General features: G+C 32.1%; 1 pseudogene; it reads left to right on the plus strand.

Moving 5' to 3' along the window:
• The first annotated feature begins 354 nt into the window (after positions 1–354).
• On the plus strand, positions 355–1,022 carry LOC128165991 (uncharacterized; annotated as a pseudogene).
• Positions 1,023–18,954: the final 17,932 nt, after the last annotated feature.

Below are 18,954 nucleotides of genomic sequence, written 5' to 3' on the forward strand. Positions count from 1 at the left end.
ATCTTCAACAACAGTGTGACAATAAATATAATTGGAATAATAGGGTCAACCCCTGTCTCTAATTTGTGTGAATTCTAGAATTATTTGCATTGAGACATTTGACGACTGTCAGACCATTTATTAAATTAATTTATTTTATTCACTGCATAATTTGGCTATCAAACATGGATGCCCTTATGGATCTTCCGGGGATCGCCATGTGCTCTTCTTACTATCATTTAAATTGACTACATAACAAGATATTACATTACTCTAAGTGAGAATTGACATAACTCTCGCCTTCGGATCAAAAGGAGGATTGGAGGTGCAACTCACATGTACTTAAAAGGGGTGTCTGAAATACAAATCAAGCACATGGGTAGATGGAGTTCCTCGGCTTTCAAATCGTACATAAGACCATGTTAATACTATTTCTAGTTTTATGCTGTTAAATCATACATAAATTTCAGATTCAGCCTGGATCATTGGTTCATCTATTATTCATTGGGCACAGAAACATGCAGAGACCACAAATCAGTCAAACCTTGGATTAAACCACTTTACCATTAGTTGGAATGGTAGAAGGGGGTTGGTTTGGGAGAACTTGTATACAACTGTGTAAAGTATGTTAATAGCCAATAAACAACCAACTATTCTCATAATTCACTGCGGTGGTAATAATATTGGGGACCCTCAAAATACCCTGAAAGGTATTAAAACATTCTTTATCTCAAATAGCATACCTCTTGCCAAACACTCTCATTATATGGTCACATATTTTGCCTAGAAGTAATTGGAGGCAGTCTTTATCAACCATTGAATGTGAAAGCTCTAGGCGTAGAATAAGTAGTGCAATTGCAACATTTGTTTTGAAAAAGCTTAATGGTGCATCTCTCAAATATCCAGATATCAAGATAACTCAAAAGAAATTATTTAGATTAGATGGTGTGCATTTGTCAGATCTGGGTAACAATATATACATAAATTCCTTGAAAAATGCTATTGTGCAGTTTGTGACATCTTCCTCTCGCACCTATCCTTAAAATATACTAGCTGATATATCTCTGGCAACTCATGGTCCAATGTCCAAGTATAGACATTCATATGTATCATACATGTATCTACGGGTGTCATTGTTGTCAAAATTGCCGCCTGGTATTGGCGGATGGTTCACGTGACAGTGTCCGTGATCCATTTGGCATAATTTTGATTAGAATACTGTCACCATGGGGCACTGTTTTCTCCAGGCTCCTCGGGTCAAGAGAGTATTTCTAATGTTGTATATTACATATATACATTTGATATATGCTGCCATATTGTTTGAACGGCGCATGTCGAGTTCAATGTACATGTATGAAATCTATCTGATGTTCATGTACTATATATCTGACTGATATATATCTGATATTCATCTACTTATCTAATGTTTGCATATTTGATTAAACAGCCACGACAACTACATGCTACGGCCAACGCGGTTTGCGTATTTACCGCGAGTCCTCGTGTTGTGAAATTGATCGCGGTTTAGCACAGGTAACACGGGTAAAACCGCGCATCCTCGCGGTACAGCTTCTCACGGTTTGTTCCCGTTTGCACACATTTGAAAAATAGGTATCGAAAAAATGTGTGCAAAACGGGAATGTGACCAGGTAAGATAATTGCTTAATTGCTATAGTCTATATCACAGTTCCTGTGAGGGCTATTGACAATGAAATAAGTAAAACATATGTACTCTCAATTGATATTTACATCTATTTTATGTTACAATATGAATTGCAAAAAAGCGCATGTTCTTGAATTTAATTTCAAACATCAATCTGGTCATGAACAATTTCATTAATTTATTTAAACAAGAAATGTTTTTGCAAAAATGTTGGATATGTAATGCTTTTGTTTTACTCTGTGTATAGGAAGTACATGTACATGTTACAAGTTTGAAGAGAAAATATATTTTAATATTCAATTATTGCTGACATAAATTGAGGAAATGTGTCTAGTGAAAACGCTGCTAAATATTTTTCATTTATGCTGTGGCTTGAATATTCGAGGACAATAGACAAACTGTATAATGATATGATAATAAATAGGCAATTTTATATGCTTCAAAAACTGTAAAGATGTTTTCAGAAAGTCTATCAAATGTAGACCTTATTCATGCATGTTCAACCTTCCTCAGATTGAAGAATATCGAATCAATATTAAGATTATTATTTTTGTCGGAATTTTTATGCTCCGATTTGGAAAAAACCATAAAAGTGACCCACAATATATACTAAAGCGGTGACGTCATAAGAACTTATCGAATCAATATCAAAATTATTATTTTTGCCGGAAATTTTTGTCCTTCGTGTATTCAGCACCAGAAAGTGATGTCATAAAAACTACTGTCAAAGCCACTACTTCAAAGATTGAAATTTTTGTGAGAAAGATCTGTTTCCTTTCATAATATTTTTTTGTTGATACCATTCAACTAATTATAAATATGCGTTTTACATATTTTGCAACCAAGATGTAAAAAGAGACACGAAGTACCCCATCATCTTCACAACGTCTTGACATTGTGAAGATGATCAGTGAGTAGAAATTTAAGACTAAACATATCAATATCTTTATTTTATCAAATGAAAAAATGGTAATAGTTATTTGTTATTATACCTGAAACACAACAAAATATCTATATTCCTTTGTTTCATCGTAAAGGCGCTGATAAAACACAGGTAAAAATCCAGGTAAAATCTTTGACTGAAAGCAGACTATAATTGCTATCACAACACAAATCACACCTATTGTTCTATACCCAATTATCAAATGTGTGCAAAACGGGAACACCCCCTTCTCACCTTGGCCACACCGTCGCGGTACTGTGATACCAGTCCCATGTAAAAACTATTCTTGTTTTTTTAACGCGAGATACCTCCCCTTATTTCTTCTCATACGGGAAATATGATTGAGAGAATTAATGAATATTAATTCATACTCCCTTATTTTATAAAAAGATTTGATTGTTACAATTTTTTATTATTTAATAAAAAGAGGGAGAAATAAAAGGAAGGTGCAATTATGCTAATACAGAATTTTGTATACTATTTTGTATACTCGATGACGTTACATATAAATTAATCTTGGCACATTCATCGCTGACAATTCTTGGTTATCAATGAATTTGATTGATAATTATATACCCGGTAATAAACGCTTCACCAAAATATCTTATTTTGCCTCGAGAAAGGGATACTAATTAGCGTTTCATTTACAATCTTTCATATTTAATTCTTACCTTTAAAACATACCTTACATTTGGTCATTTCTCTTAAATACATTTAAAGAACTCATTTAATGAATAACAAAATACATGTAGATATAAAATGTTTGAAGTGCACTCGCTTATCACCGCTGCGACCCGAGTTCTATCCCCGTGATCGACATTAGTTGAATAGATATGGTGGTTGCCCGCTTGGACACGTGGGTTTTCTCCGGGCACTCCGGCTTTCTCCCATATCGATGACCCCCTCGCGCTAACATCCGTGCCAACGAAAGATATTAATATAAGTTGTATAACTTGTTTTTCAAACGTTTTTAAATTAAAAAAAAAAGGTTCAATCAGTTTACGAAAATTCTAATGTTAAAATCTTGTCGATTTAAAAATTGACTTTCCTATCCTATCTAGCAAAAGTATGATGTTCAGTGGGTCGCCCAATATTTGTTTGTCGTTCAAAACCCGGGATTTCAAAAATATGAATGATTATTTATTCTGGGGTATCCATCACATGTTAAAATTTCGCAGTGTCGGTTGACCAACAGAGGAAGTTGAATTGCGTAACATTACGTATACAGTATGTGTATATAGAATTTAGTGTGACTTGAGGTCCGCTAAATAGAAGTATATAGTCCGTTCTTTCAAACAGCAAAATTTTCTTGATAGAATAATTTAATTTCAAACAAATGAAAATTTGTTTTTCAATTTAAATTTAAGGAAATTATTCTGCGTAACAGTGTTTACAAAATACATCCATAAAATTACCTTTTAATGATATACTTTATACTCGATTGAAATACAATTAACGATAAGACTATAATCAGGGTTAATCAGGAATAGAGAGAGTAATTGAGAACACAGCTAAAGTAAATTTTATATACACATCTAGTATTTGTACTTTATAAAATGGTAAAAATGTGATTGTTTGAATGAATCAAATGGGAATCATATGAACAAAAATGTGTGTTTGTGTGCATAAGTAAAAAAAAAGTTCTTTACGCGATCATGATGTGGTATATTATTTATTTCTCTAGCCATGTTAAAATTAAGAAAGTTTTAATTTTCAATTTTCTTAGAACTTTATATATTTTGATTTTGGGGAGAGAGAGAGAGAGAGAGAGAGAGAGAGAGAGAGAGAGAGAGAGTTGTCTCAACATTCAACTCATCATATGCAAAAAATAATACTTTAAAATATTACTAATTTTCAAGTACACGTATAATATGCATGATTTGCGTTATACATTGCTATGTTTGGGACTCTTGAACAACATTAACAAAATGCATGCAGCAATAGTTTTCTAGAAGTTTTTGTTAAAAACAATTCAAAGAAAGTAATGAATTTTTCTTCTAATAATATTTATTTCTAAATTCGAACAATAATTAAAACAGCGCTTGTTTTCTCCTTCTTGGTTTAATCCCTAATACAGATAACCACCTGTTACGGTGTCTTACACCATCGCGGTAAAATCGTGGCCCCGCGATCACTGCGATGACAATACCACGACGGTGTATCGCGGAAAGGATTAAAACACCATCACGGTGTCGCGGGAAAATTCGGGATCCGCGTTGGCTGTAGTATACGCCAAACAAACAAAGTCTATTTAGTTTTGTATATACATCAGGATAAATATCTGAATCATAATTATCTGTTGTTTTGATATCTGTACTTGGCTAGAAACATGAAAAGCATATTTATTTGGGCTAAGGTCATGAAATAACAAGATATTACATTACTCTAAGTGAGAAGTGACATAGCTCTCGCCTTCGGATCAAAAGGGACCTCGGATTGCTACCGACATGCCGAAAGGCGGCTTTTTTTATTTACTGATTTTCTGCGAAGGATTTAAATAAAACAAGAATGTTTACTTAACTAGTGGTTAAAAGACCTAATTATTTCATGAACAATTAGTACACTAGTTGTGAAAATTTTCGTGAAATTCTCATCAGAACACTTGATTTATTAAAAGGTTTGACTGTGGTATCCATTATGAATTGAACAGCACACTGTCCATATTCGTGAATCTAAAAATGGATTTCTGCGTCACTCTTAAATTGAGCAAAAAGAAAAAAAGATCATTGTTCCGATATGTCGTTTATTGTTTTTTATCAGTTATTTTGTCCCAGGTTGATGTTCTGCAAAAATTCATGTACATATATAAACTGAAACAAGGGATGAATATTTTTGTACCATTGTGATCAATAAAAGTTTGTTTATCTATTTTAATTGTGCTAAGATTTAACCCTACAATTTGATTGTAAGTTAACACTGTTAAAGTAAATGCTTTTTGTGAATAAATTGGATTTATTACAAGTAACAAGTGTAAATTAGGAAATTCATTGTTGATAATTTTTTAAAAGGATATCATACCAAGCAGGATTTATAAAAAAATCACTAGTGAATGAGTAGACCTAATGACGAATTGATAGGTGGAGGAAATGCCAGAAATAGGTAATATTGAGATGAATATCGTACGAGGAAAAAGTATTTATGAAGTTAACTAATTGGGATGGGGTTAAGTTGAACTGTAATGTTTACGTGTAGGTTGAACCTCATTTGTTGGGGCTTTTGAATAAGGATATGTATATATAGATATATTATAATTTATAACAAATTATGAATTATATTACTTATGGTTGAGCGTAGATTTTATCACCTTGTAAAGGGGTGAAGATATGGATAATTATCTTCCTCAAGCAGGTAGCAATGTGTGTGTGTGTGTGTGTGGTGTCTTTATCTAAAAACAGACGTTTTTCTTACGTTTACATTTTACATACAGAAGATTGTAAATTAAAAGCCCCCCCCCCCCCCGAATTTCATATTAACATTAAAGCAGAAGTTGTAAGTACCGCAAACCGTCATCCATTCACTGATTAAGGTTTGGAAGATTGGCAATTTTTTAAAATTATATCTTTTTCTCTCTCATGCGCCTTGTTTAAGTTTATCACTAAAAATCTTTTTAAAAGCACTGTATCAATAAAAACTAAAAAAAAGTTTAAAGATGACTGTCAGTAGCCAGTATTTGCATGCTACAATATTAATAAATAAAGTTTAATGGTGACTGTCAACTCTCAACATTTCAGGCTGCAATATAATTAAAAAATATACAAATGAATATCTAGCTAAAACAAAAAATTAATTTCTTTAGATAAATATTTTAGCCATGAATTGACGTTATCGAATACGAACTGACTTTGTCCGCCTTATTCTATTTTTTATAAACTATTTTATTTATTATTTTTTACAAAGTTAGTCTGTTGATGTAAATTATTTCAAAGGACTAGGAAATAATATTTTACTTCTGAATACGTCACTCATTTCTACTGTAATATTTGAAATATGTTGTTATGTAACATAGACTGCTATTTGGTAACTTTTCTCGGCATTTTAGATTAAGAGGTTTAAAACATAGAGATTGGGTTTAAATCTAGCAATGGTTCTATCTTTTAACGAGGATAAAATAATTACACATCTAATCATTCTCTTAGCGACATACACAATGCTATTTTGAAATAATAAAAAAAAACTGCTTTAACCTATCTCTACTTGAAGATATTCTACCATTCAAATCATTGTTTTAAGGAATTAGTTTGCAAATCTTTTTCAATATTAGTATTTTAATTACACTTATAGGCATTCGCCTTTTAACGACATACATATACCATTATAATTGTTTTAAAAGAATGTTATCCTGATGTTTATTATCTCTTTACTCAAGATTTATACCGTTACAGTCCAAGGACGCATACACTTGCATGTATTCATCTTTATGTATTATTTTTGAGGGGTGGGGGATTTCTATATATGATGCAAAAATGCAAGGGAATGATCCATGTAAGTTAAAACTATTTAACTGATATTTGAACTTTTTTTTTTAATTGAAATACAGTTTCTTCCTTTCATCATTTAGATACTTGATGTATATATTTAACAAATGATACTAAAAGTTTTCAATGATCTTTCAGAAATAGTGGAGAGCAGCACCTGAATGTAAAGTTTTAGTAAAACCGAATAATGTATAAACGTTTTTGAGATAAACACAATGAAAACTTTCTATAGTCTAGAGGCGTGGTTGTATTTCTACATGTATTTATCATAACGGAAATTCTATAGAAATTGGTTAAAGTACATGCGGTAAATAGATAACGTAGGTTTATTTATGTTCATGGATAAATGTGTTATTAAGTCCAGTGATGAGCCTGTCGATGCCGGGTCAAAAATCTAAATAAAACGCTTCTACTGACCACGGTGCGTCAGATCATTAGTATGCACTTAATCGCATTTACTTATAAGGTCCGGAGATCGGAGGTAGTGTCCGTGCGTATAAAAAGGAGGTGCGGGGAAAGCGGCTCTCCACTAGTCAACTGGAAGCTGTCTTTTGCCTCCTCTTTTTGTACAGGTAAAATCATATTAAGATACTTGCGCTGTTTTAATAAAAGTTAACAAAAATGATTCAGAGGGTTCAAGTAAATATAATATCTTATTTTCAGAGTTTTTGTAATCAATGTTTATTGTTATTAATTATACATTATATTATATTGTGGAATTTGATTGGAATGTTTTATTTGTAAAATTGAATAAAAGAAGTAGTCAACTGGAAGCTGTCTTTTGCCTCCTCTTTTTATACAGGGAAAGGGCTATTCCCCAGGTTGAAGAGGAGAGAATTCTGGGTTATATAACGTGGTACAGACAACGCCAGGTGTCTGGTCAAGAACGAACAAGGTCCTGAGGATCAAATTAACTGAAATATCGTATTGAGCGAAATCCTAGTACGATATAGTTATTAGTTACTATATATTTTCTCAGGGAGATAAAGGAGAAAAAAGTGATGAAGTTCTTCAAGGATGGTCAAATAGGACCTCCAGGACCGCTTGGGGTCCACGCTCTAGGCTGCAATACTTTGTGTCAAATTCTGTGGTTTAATTAATATTCATTGGCATTAAGTTTCGTACTTCCATTGATATTACAATTATGTTGTGGGGAGCGAATTTGTTTATATATCTACAGTCAGATATTCTACTTTGATAATTAAATTTTGAAATCGGGGATCACCACAGCAACGAAAATTGTTGTTCAAGGAATATTTAAACTACGTGATATTAAAGGGGCATGGTCACGATTTTGGTCATGTATACAAGGCTCGTACCCTGTTTTGGTTTACATAGGTTCAATATATTTGTAAAAAATCTTTTTCAAGTTGATTTGTCAATCTTCTTTTTCATTTTAAGCCTAAATAAACAGTTCCTATAACGATTAACACATTCAATTGAGGTCTTAAACTGGAATTTTCACTTCAACATTCACAATGTAGACAAAAGCTTTGTTTACATAGCGAAGAATTGTAAGCTCTGTAACTCACTTATAAATCAGCAAATGACACTCAAATTTTGGTTGCCTATTAAAAATGCCCCACTGAAGCATTGTAAACATTAAAATCGAAAAACTAATTTCTGACCGAAATCGTGACCTTGTCCCTTTAATTAGAAAATGTGAAACTTGCTAATTTTTTGTCATGATAACGATATGAACATCCATAATGCTATACAACAATAACAAAACCGAAAAATAACATGTAAATAAAGTGAAGCCTGTTTTTTCAAATATATTAAAACGATGACAAAAGTTTTATATTGATGTATGAACCGAATCAGTATTTTTATTTTTTTAGGGAAAAACGCATTATAGAGACCTCCGATTATAAAGGCATAAGCCGTGTTGTAGGTTTTTTTAAGTAACTGAAAACTAAAAGCGTAACCCCAAATTCAAAGAAAAGTTTTACCAAAAGGTGAAGATTTTCCGCCGAAGATGATAGAGGAAGAGAGATCGAGGAGGAAGTGGAAATTGATTTAAAAAAATATTTCCGTTAGTAATGTTTTGCGATTTAATGGTTTTTAAATCAGATTATAACAAACGTATTTTCTGCATTGTTAGAAATATCTTGCTTTATAAAAGTAATTACCAAAATTAGTACAAATTAGATTAGCATCATATACTGTCTATTTTGTATATTTGAAATCATGTTTGAACTCGTATATCTATAAGGAGGTGTTTATACTATTCGCTGTTTAGTTAAGTATGCAATATTATTTGCAATTAATCAATGCAATTTTACAGGATACTCTCGAATAAAAGATTTTGTTCTCTTTTTGAATTCCTGGTCCACCATCCATCATCTCTGCAAGAGCAAGTCAACACCAAACAATTTAAAAGAATTTTATTGACCAAATACTCGTTGTATTAGAAAATATTTACATTTTGCAAGGTCAACATGGGGTACAAGGAAGGTCATAAATAAAGATAAATATAGAGTCATTAGGCTCTAATAATTATCTTTATTTTTCATATTATGCAAACCTGCATTTCTAATTAATAAATGTATCAATATATAAACTCGGTTCTTATAAATCATTTTTCATCTTTGTAGGCCAAAATGTTCTGTTGGTAGCAAAGGTGAAATGCTATATATAAAGACAAACACACCAAAAAGAAAGAACACAAACTTTCACTCTCATTCATTCTAAATGTACAGTTACCATGGTTACTAAGGGGTTATATGCATATCATAATTACATGTTGAGATGCCCATTATAACAATTAAGCATATGGAGATGATTAAAATTAATTAAACATGAATGTTGGCAATAAGATTCTCAATAGTTTTCCACCTAATAATAAAATCATCACATCTCATTTTTATTGCAAACAACTTTCTCTCAATCAAATAATATGCAAATATTGATTTCATTAATTCGCTAATATGCAGATCAGAACTTTTTCTTGAATTGTAAAAAATATATTGCTTTGTTAATAATATCAATATATTAGCAATATCATTTTTTTCTCTTGTATAGCCAAATATTACTTCACTTAATGAGAAGTTTATATCAAAATGACAATAATATGACAAAAAATGCTCTAATTGCACCCATAATTGTTCACTCTTGTGACAATAAAAAACAAATGTTCAATTGACTCAGGTTCTTTTGTACAAAGATTGCATTTGTTATTGCATGTAATTTTGCAATTAAATAAATATTTGTTTGTCCCTAGAATTCTATGGAATATCCTATATTCCAACCATAATAACTTACTTTCTTTTATACAATTAAAAAGTACATTATACTTTGATTTCCAACTAAATGTATCATCTAACTCAAGTAAAGTTTCCCAATTTATATTAATGTTTAGCACAAAATTGGATATCTCCAATAAACACATTATACACTTCTTTGTTATCTTTTAAAAGTATTTGTATATTCTGGTAGGAGAGGAAATTGCTTATGTGTACAATAGTTGTCATTAATATGTAAACAAATGACTTTTTTAAATCCAAGTACAGTGGTAAATGGCAAATTAACACTAAATTCACCAAGCTGGATAAACTCTCCAAGATCATTAAAAAATCAGACAAATATACTTTGAACTTTCAAAAAACAGTGACTTTTAATTAATTTTGATTTGAGGATTAAACCAGACAGGATTGTGTTGTGCATCCAATGATTTATGTGCAATGTCAATGTAATCACTATATGATATTAAAGTTTCTTTCCAAATAAGTTATTGATACTATTTTAGAGAGTTTTTTTGGATAATCAGATCTTAATTACAAAATTTTAGATATTGTACTTCTTGTAATTACACTATAGAGAGTACTCAGTAGATTATCTTTTGATCGTAAAATTTTCCTGAACAAAGACAGTTTCAGTGATTTGATATAGGAATTTAAATGTACCATTTGGAGCTCCCCATCAGTATACTTCTGAATTAATAATGCTCTTGTATTTTATCATTTTTTCCATTCCAAATGAATTGAAAAAAGGTTTTTTTCAGTTGTTTTAACCACTCTTTACTGGGTGTATGCAACGTTATGAAAAGATGTGTCAATTTAGGTAGTAATACTGACTTTATAACAGTTATCTTTCCTAAGGGAGTTAACTGCCTTTTATTCCAGTTATTAATTTCCTTGATTATCAAAAAAAGTTTATGATCAAAATTTATTTTCCTAATATTATTTAGACGAGTTGAATTTTAAGATTCCTAATACATTGAAATCCTCGTTTGTCCATTGTATTTTATAAATAGAGCACAAAATATCCTTGTTTCCTAATTTTGACCCTATCCAAATGGCCTTGGTTTTTCCGAAGTTTTTTTTTAACCCTGAATATTTTGAAAATTGAAAAAGAAGGTCTAAAGCTGATTTTAAACATTTTTCTGTTTCCTCTAAAAACATAATTGTATCATCCGCATATTGAAACAAACAAAATTCTCATTGTATGTGTATTCCTTTGATAAGTCTATTTTGTCTTATTATAATACCCATTTTTTCTACACATATATTAAATTATGCTAAATATGGTGAAATAGGATCTCCCTGTCGACATCCGCACCCATTATTAAAAAAATCTGAGAAAATTCCATTTTGAATCACAGATAACTTTGCATCTGTGTATAGTGTTTTCAAAGGCAAAGTTGCCTCATTATTTACCCATGTCTATATTTAGATTTCAGAGTAGCCTACATATTGTATGTCAAAGACAATGTATCTCGGACATTTTTTTATTCATTTAAGAATTTAAAAGTAATGATAAAAAGCTCACAAAATTTGATCAAATTCCGAGAAACTTATCTTTTCCCTTCAGTAAGTTCATTTAAGGATGTATTTGCAAGTGTCAACATTCTTGTTATATCGATGTTACACTAAACGTTGATCGTTTTGTTTAAGGTGATATCAGGGTAGGGATATCAACAAGTATGTGAGTACTCGACGATCTAAAATTTTCTCATTCGATTACTCATTATGAAGTGAAAATATTCAAAACATTTTATTTTTTCTTAACGCGGCAGTTTTGTGGCTTAGAAGAAAAATAATTTTTTTTCTCGGCACTTTTTGATCGTAAGTTACACTTCGTTAGTTAACGATTTGTAGATCAAATTATTGTTTTTTACTGTGCTTAGGTAGACATGTACTTGAGAAGAACAATTTGTGTTTCTTGTTATCAGTTATTTATTGCAAAAAGATGTTTGTTCATTAAAAGAGCTAGGGGCCATGACAGCCAAATTTGGCCCCACAATAAAAATTGATAAAATGTTCATGGATTAATCAGACAGGTCTTTCAGAATACACAGACGCTTTTCGACCCAATTTTTGAATTTTTAGATTTTTTTGAGCAAGTTTTATACTTCACTGAAGAATCACTTCAATAATCATCCCAAGGCGTTTGTTTATATAAACAATAATCTTTAACCGATCATTAGGCACGGGACAATGACTTAACATATACATTTGATTGCTTAAGATGATATCGAGCTCAATTATCTGTAAGCGCCACAAGAAAAAGGAAAAGCTAAGACATTTGCTAACGGATACTTTGATAAATTACTTTTTAATTAATTTTAAATCAAATTCATTTGCTACATATTATCATTAATTTTTAAAATGTTTTTGAGTTTAAGATAAGGTGTATGTGACAGTAGCATTATTTGATTTGAAAAAGACACAGTTTCAAATAAATCATTGAGTATTCGACCATCGCTCGACAAAAGCCCCCGATTGATTGACTAAGCCAACCGTGTAAAATTGACACCCCTATTGATAAGGGAGAGGAAGGGCAATGGGGACCCATGGGAGTGCCTGTAGGTCATGTATTCATGTATCATGGTTCTGATAAGTCTGAAAAGAATGTTTGCTTGCATCATCAATAGTCCTCGTCAAACACATGCTTTAGAAACGTTAAGTTAGGCTTTAAGCAATTACCGCTTAAATGTTACATTACTTTTGTTTACAAAATATAACAAAGCGTTGTTTTTGGTGTCAGAATTTGCAATGCAATGTACGTAAATCTAGGAATATCATCAGCTGTATTACCGCCATGTACTCGCAGTTCATTGAATAGATATTGTGAACATTCTATAGGTTGCTATTGTTGTTAGACTATTGTTGTGAAGGGTTTCTGTAGAAATAGAGCTTAAAACAATATATTTACGTCCACCACATATGATAACCTCTATTTCATACGGAATTTGATTACATGTCATAGCACTGTAGAAACAGACAGGTCTGAAATCTACAAGCTCCGTTTATCGATTGGTTGAAACCGTAAGTAACCTAGGAAAAAAGCAACCCCAATAAGATGCATGATATTTTAAAATGTGATAGTCTTGATATCTTTTTTTCTTATTAAATAACTATTTTACTTTATTTTCTCTTTTTTGCATCGCCTGTGTTACTACTTTTGAGAGGCAACTGACTCTCAATCATATTTTCTTTTTTGAAAATTACAGTAGATTGTTAAAGATTAAGTCATGGCTGTATTTGAACCTTTTACGGACGAATTAATTTCAAAAGCATTCACATTCATATACATGCACCATAGTATAATCATAGTACATTTATGTATAACATACAGAATTATGTAGGGTGCATGATGATCAGCATGACTTATTTTTCTTTCCAGATTTTCTATGATCAAGAATAACGTATACCGTTTTGAACTTATGATTGCAATTTTCAACACAAATGCATACACAATATAACACGCAATAATAATATTTTTAGCTTTAACTAACCAAAAAATATATATGATGACATCGGTTTTTAAACCAAAAAATAGACATCATTCAAATGTTGATAATTTGCAGATGAAAAAAAAATTATCCATACACCTTTTAAATTTTTTTTTAAAATTGCCATTTCTTTCTCTTCTAAATCATTAAGGTCTTCCGTTTCCAACGGAAGACCTTATTGTTTTTCTTAGGTTTCTTTTTCCCTATTATTAGGGTCTTCCGTCTTCAGCGGAAGACCCTTCTATTATTCTAGTGTTTCTTTCTCAATTTTCGTATTATTATTATTATTCTTTTTTTCCTTACACATTTTGTGCAGGCGATTTCTCGAAAATGGCTGATTTCCTTAAAATTTTCACTGATGATGCCTCGCCATCTGAAGTTTGTACCCCCGTGATATTTTTTCAAAATTCACTTCCGGTCGGAAGTTATCGTCAATAAACGATTTTTTAAAGTCAATTTTGTCTGTCAGGTTTCTCAAAAACGAGTAAAGATATAGGGCTGAAATTTTCAGAGATGATAGAACTACCGTTTTTCTGGTGTACCTCGGTCAAGAAAATGTCTGCTGTCACTTCCGGTCGTCACCGGAAGGAAATTTCAAAAATTGAATGTTTCGACTTTTTTATTTTTTAATATTTTTTTTTGAAATTTTTACACCTTATAGTGACCCTTTTACTGATTAAGAATATGTAATTAGTTTTAAAATCGATCAAGGCATTCTCGAGAAATTAAGCGCAAAGTTCTGAAGCGGAGTCCGAGTAGCTCAGTCGTTATAGTCGTGGACATGGCCCAGGCGACTTGGGTTCGAGTGCCGCAAATTTTTTTTCCCTTTTTTTTCGCTAAGATCTATGATTTTATCTTTGAATTGATAAGTTGAATTGATAAGTTTAATCTTATCTATTCAAAAATTGGACGGAAGACCCACTCGTTGCTCGCAACGAGATCGAATCTAGTTATTATTATTTTTTTTTTCTTACCGATTTTGTGCACGCGATTTCTCGGAAACGGCTCAACTGATTTACGTCAAGTTTTCAGTTCTGATAGGTATTGATCTGAACCTTGTTGGAAATTTTTTTTGTTTATGACGTCACTTCCTGTCTTGAGATATCATGGATTTATCGGTTTTTATAGGGGTATTTTGTCACGAGAACTCCTCTTTTACCATTTAAGATATGATGTTGAACTTTTCAGGGCTGATAGACGAAAGACTGAAATAGTGTCTAATGGTCATTAATCATCTTTATCTCAAAGAGCGCCGAAGCTCGCCCGAGCTTGAAAATGAGGATAAAAAAGGCGTCGTGATTTTTCTTGGTTTTCTTTGAATATCTCTTTTCATGAAAACATTTTGTTAAAACATGTAGAACAAAAAAACTTAAATAAATCAAGAGCTTTCATTTAAGATCATGAAAAAGGGGCTGGCCCTTCAAATAAGGGGCTGAGGGGGCTCTAAAGTATTTTAATGATAACTTTTTACCGTGAAATATTTTGTGATGGGTTATAGAAGCAATTATGTTTATTTGTAGGTTATTTACCTATACATGGCAATCATTTACTTCTATGTTACGTAATTAGGGATTTTAAGGGGCCAGAAGTCCAAAACTTTGATGCTCAATATCTCAAAATGAAGAAACATTTGGATAAGCAATATTTAACAAAAGATGCTCAAAATATAGAGCTTAACAACCTGAAACCATAATTTCCTTGTTATGCGGTCCCTAAAAGGAGTTACAGGGTCGGCCCCTAAAACGACCCTCTCAAGATATCTCGAGAACGGTACATAATTTGTAAACACTTTTTGAACAAAATGTGTTTGAATTGACAAAAGCTTTCATTTGAAATCAAGAAAAAGGGACTGGCCCTTCAAATTAGGGGCTGAGGGAGCTCTGAAGTCTTTTAATGATAACTTTTTACCGTGAAATATTTTGTGATGCGTTATAGAAGCAATTATGTTCATTCTAAGGTTATTTACCTATACATGGCAATCAATAACTCCTATGTTACGTAATTAGTAATTTTTAAGGGGCCAGAAGTCCAAAACTTTAATGCATAATATCTCAAAATGAAGAAACATTTGGATAAGCAATATTTAACAAAAGATGCTCAAAATATAGAGCTTAACAATAATCAACTATAATTTCTTTGTTATGCGGTCCCTAAAAGGAGATACAGGGTTGGCCCCTAACACGACCCTCTCAAGATATCTCGAGAACGGTACAAAATTTGTAATTACTTGTTGAACAAAAAGTGTTAGAATTGACAATAGCTTTCATTTGAAATCATGAAAAAGGTGCTGGCCCTTCTAATAAGGGGCTGCGGGGGCTCTTAAGTCTATTAATGATAACTTTTTACTGTTAAATATTTGGTGATACGTTATAGAAGCAATTATGTTCATTCTAATGTTATGTACCTGTACATGGCAATCATTTACACTTATGTTACGTAATTAGGGATTTTAAGGGACCAGAGGTCTAAAGCTTTGATTTTTTAATATCTCAAAATAGAGGAAAACTTTGGAAAGCAATATTTAACAAAAGATGCTCAAAATATTGAGCTTAACAATGTACAACCATATATATTGTTTTTATCTGGACCCTAAAAGGAGTTTTAGGACCGGATATCAAAACGATTTTCCCCAGATATCTCAAAAACGGTAACTAATTTCTAAATACTTATTAGTGGTACACAAAAATACCTTTTGACTAAAATGAATGAAAAGGAGCTGATCCCTCAAATAAGGGACACCAAAGGGATAGATAGTCTTTCACCCATTACTCATAGATCCCGCCTCCTTTTCCGATTACGTTTCGTTGATGAAGGTCAAGAGTAAGGTCATTGCATATCTAAAAATCGGACGGAAGACCTCCTCGTTGCTCGCAACGAGATCGTGTCTAGTTCCTTTTCTTTTTTCTACTGTTAAACTGACTTTATTGTATCTTCAGGTTCCACCTGGTCCCCCAGGACCTGAAAGTACAGGTGATTGTTCCCGCTAGAAAACTGAAAAGGTCAGTACCATAACTCCATTAATCGTGTTCGATTGATTTTTCAGTACCAAATTTCTTTGGAAAGTTTATTTCCTATCTAATCATTTTTCAATCATTGAGCGAATTGTTTGTTTGTTAAGGGGGATAGGAAAAGAAGGAGAACCGTGGACCAAAAGGAAATTAGGTCACCAACCGTGTTTGTTTTTCTATGTTATCTTAATGTTGATGCTTGCACATTGGTTAAAAAGATTTCAGAAATGCAATAAATCTGATTAAAACCCAAGAAACAATTAATCATACAAAAGTTAAACTACAACAGACATATTTAATGATAATTACAAATAATTTTCAATTTCAGAAGAGCTACAACAGCTTACACATGTATACACATGTATGATAGTGTTGGGATTTTCGTCATTATTCCCTTTGGGTATTATTTGATCAAACGTCTGCAGTTTTACACTGATATGATAAGTTTTTCTTACTTAAAAATAATACATTTGGTCAAAGAATGCCCGGATTAGACGTCCCTTGTCCGGCCTTTTTTTTTTTACCTGGTTGTGGTATTCACTATTGTACTAATGTAACTGACATGTCATGTCATGTGACCATTCCAAGCATGAAGACCTCCCACCGCCCAAATATCATTGAGGGTACACCAGTTTGGTTGAAACTGACTTACCATTGAATATTTAGATTAGTCGGCACGTGTTGATTTATTGTATTGATTGATGGGTTTTATCAAATTTATTTTAAATAAAAATATACCGATACATTTTTAACACGTCCCTAACAAAGTAAATGTGTAGAAATATTCATACAAGTACTCTTGTTGTGTTCTTACTTACAGCTTTAGCTTACTTTGTTAAAATGGTGTTCATCATTAACAATTCTTTTTGTCAATGTATATTATTAATTATATTAGTCATAGAGATCCTCTGGTTACTCCTGGTTCATTGGGCCAGACGGTATATACATACTGTGTTGTGGAAACAACAGAAATACAAGAGGACAGAGACATGCAGTAAAAGCATTTTTTTTTTACAATTATTCCTTTTTCAAAAATTAAATCTTATGGTTAAAATCTCTTAATAGATATATGGGAAAATCGTAACTTATTTTAGTTTAAGGTCACGGAACAATTAGAGGTCTTTCCACTTTTCATAATTACAAACAGAATTCACGAAAATGTTCATAATTAATGAGTAATTAGAGAAAAATCAATTTCCAATTCAATATAATAAGGAAACCAGTTCATTTATTCACTTAAAAACCATTTTATGGTACATGAGGACAAATATACCATCAACATATTAATATGAATTGGTCAGAAGTACAAAAGTATAAACATATATAAATAAAATGTTTATTAAGTTGGGTATAGTTATATAACTTAAAACTCATGGAGTACAGACTACCTCGTATATCTTTGTTATAAACACATAATTTTTTCAACAATTTCATATTACATGTTGTCATAAGGTACGAAAATGTTTGCACATCTGGGCTATTTGAAGATGTTGGAAGGACACGTAGGATTAACTGATACGCATTTTCCTGCTGATTTGAAATGCATGTGCTCCAAAACCTATTAACTGTCATGTATTTGTGGATTACAAGTACAGAAAATCTGAAATGAATAAAAGCCAGTCACGTATTTCAGCCCAGTCGAAAAACAAAAAAACCCCCAAAAAACACTACACACACGCACGCACGCACGCACGCACGCACGCACGCACGCACGCACACACACACACACACACACACACACACACACACACACACACACACACACACACACACACACACACACACACACACACACACACACACACACACACACACACACACACACACACTGAGAGAAAATGTAAACTAAATTCATATACATGTAAACTCGGGATCTGGGAAGAAAGAGTTATCCTTCCTAGAACTTCATCAAATATCGTCACAGGTTCCTGATAAAAATATAATTATCACAAATTTACAGTGAAATATGAGCATGCACTTATTAAATTCAAATATCGAAGAGTTGAAATTTCGTTTCTCGTGATGATGATTTGATGCCACTTGAGTGGATAACTTTCTTCAATATGGTTCATTTTGTTTCAAAGGCAGACATTTAGATTCAGGCGTGAGTAACAATCCCATGAATTTTCGACGAGTTCTACAGAGTTTTA

This window comes from Crassostrea angulata, chromosome 10, assembly GCF_025612915.1.
Source record: "Crassostrea angulata isolate pt1a10 chromosome 10, ASM2561291v2, whole genome shotgun sequence".
Classification (NCBI taxonomy): Eukaryota; Metazoa; Mollusca; class Bivalvia; order Ostreida; family Ostreidae; genus Magallana; species Magallana angulata.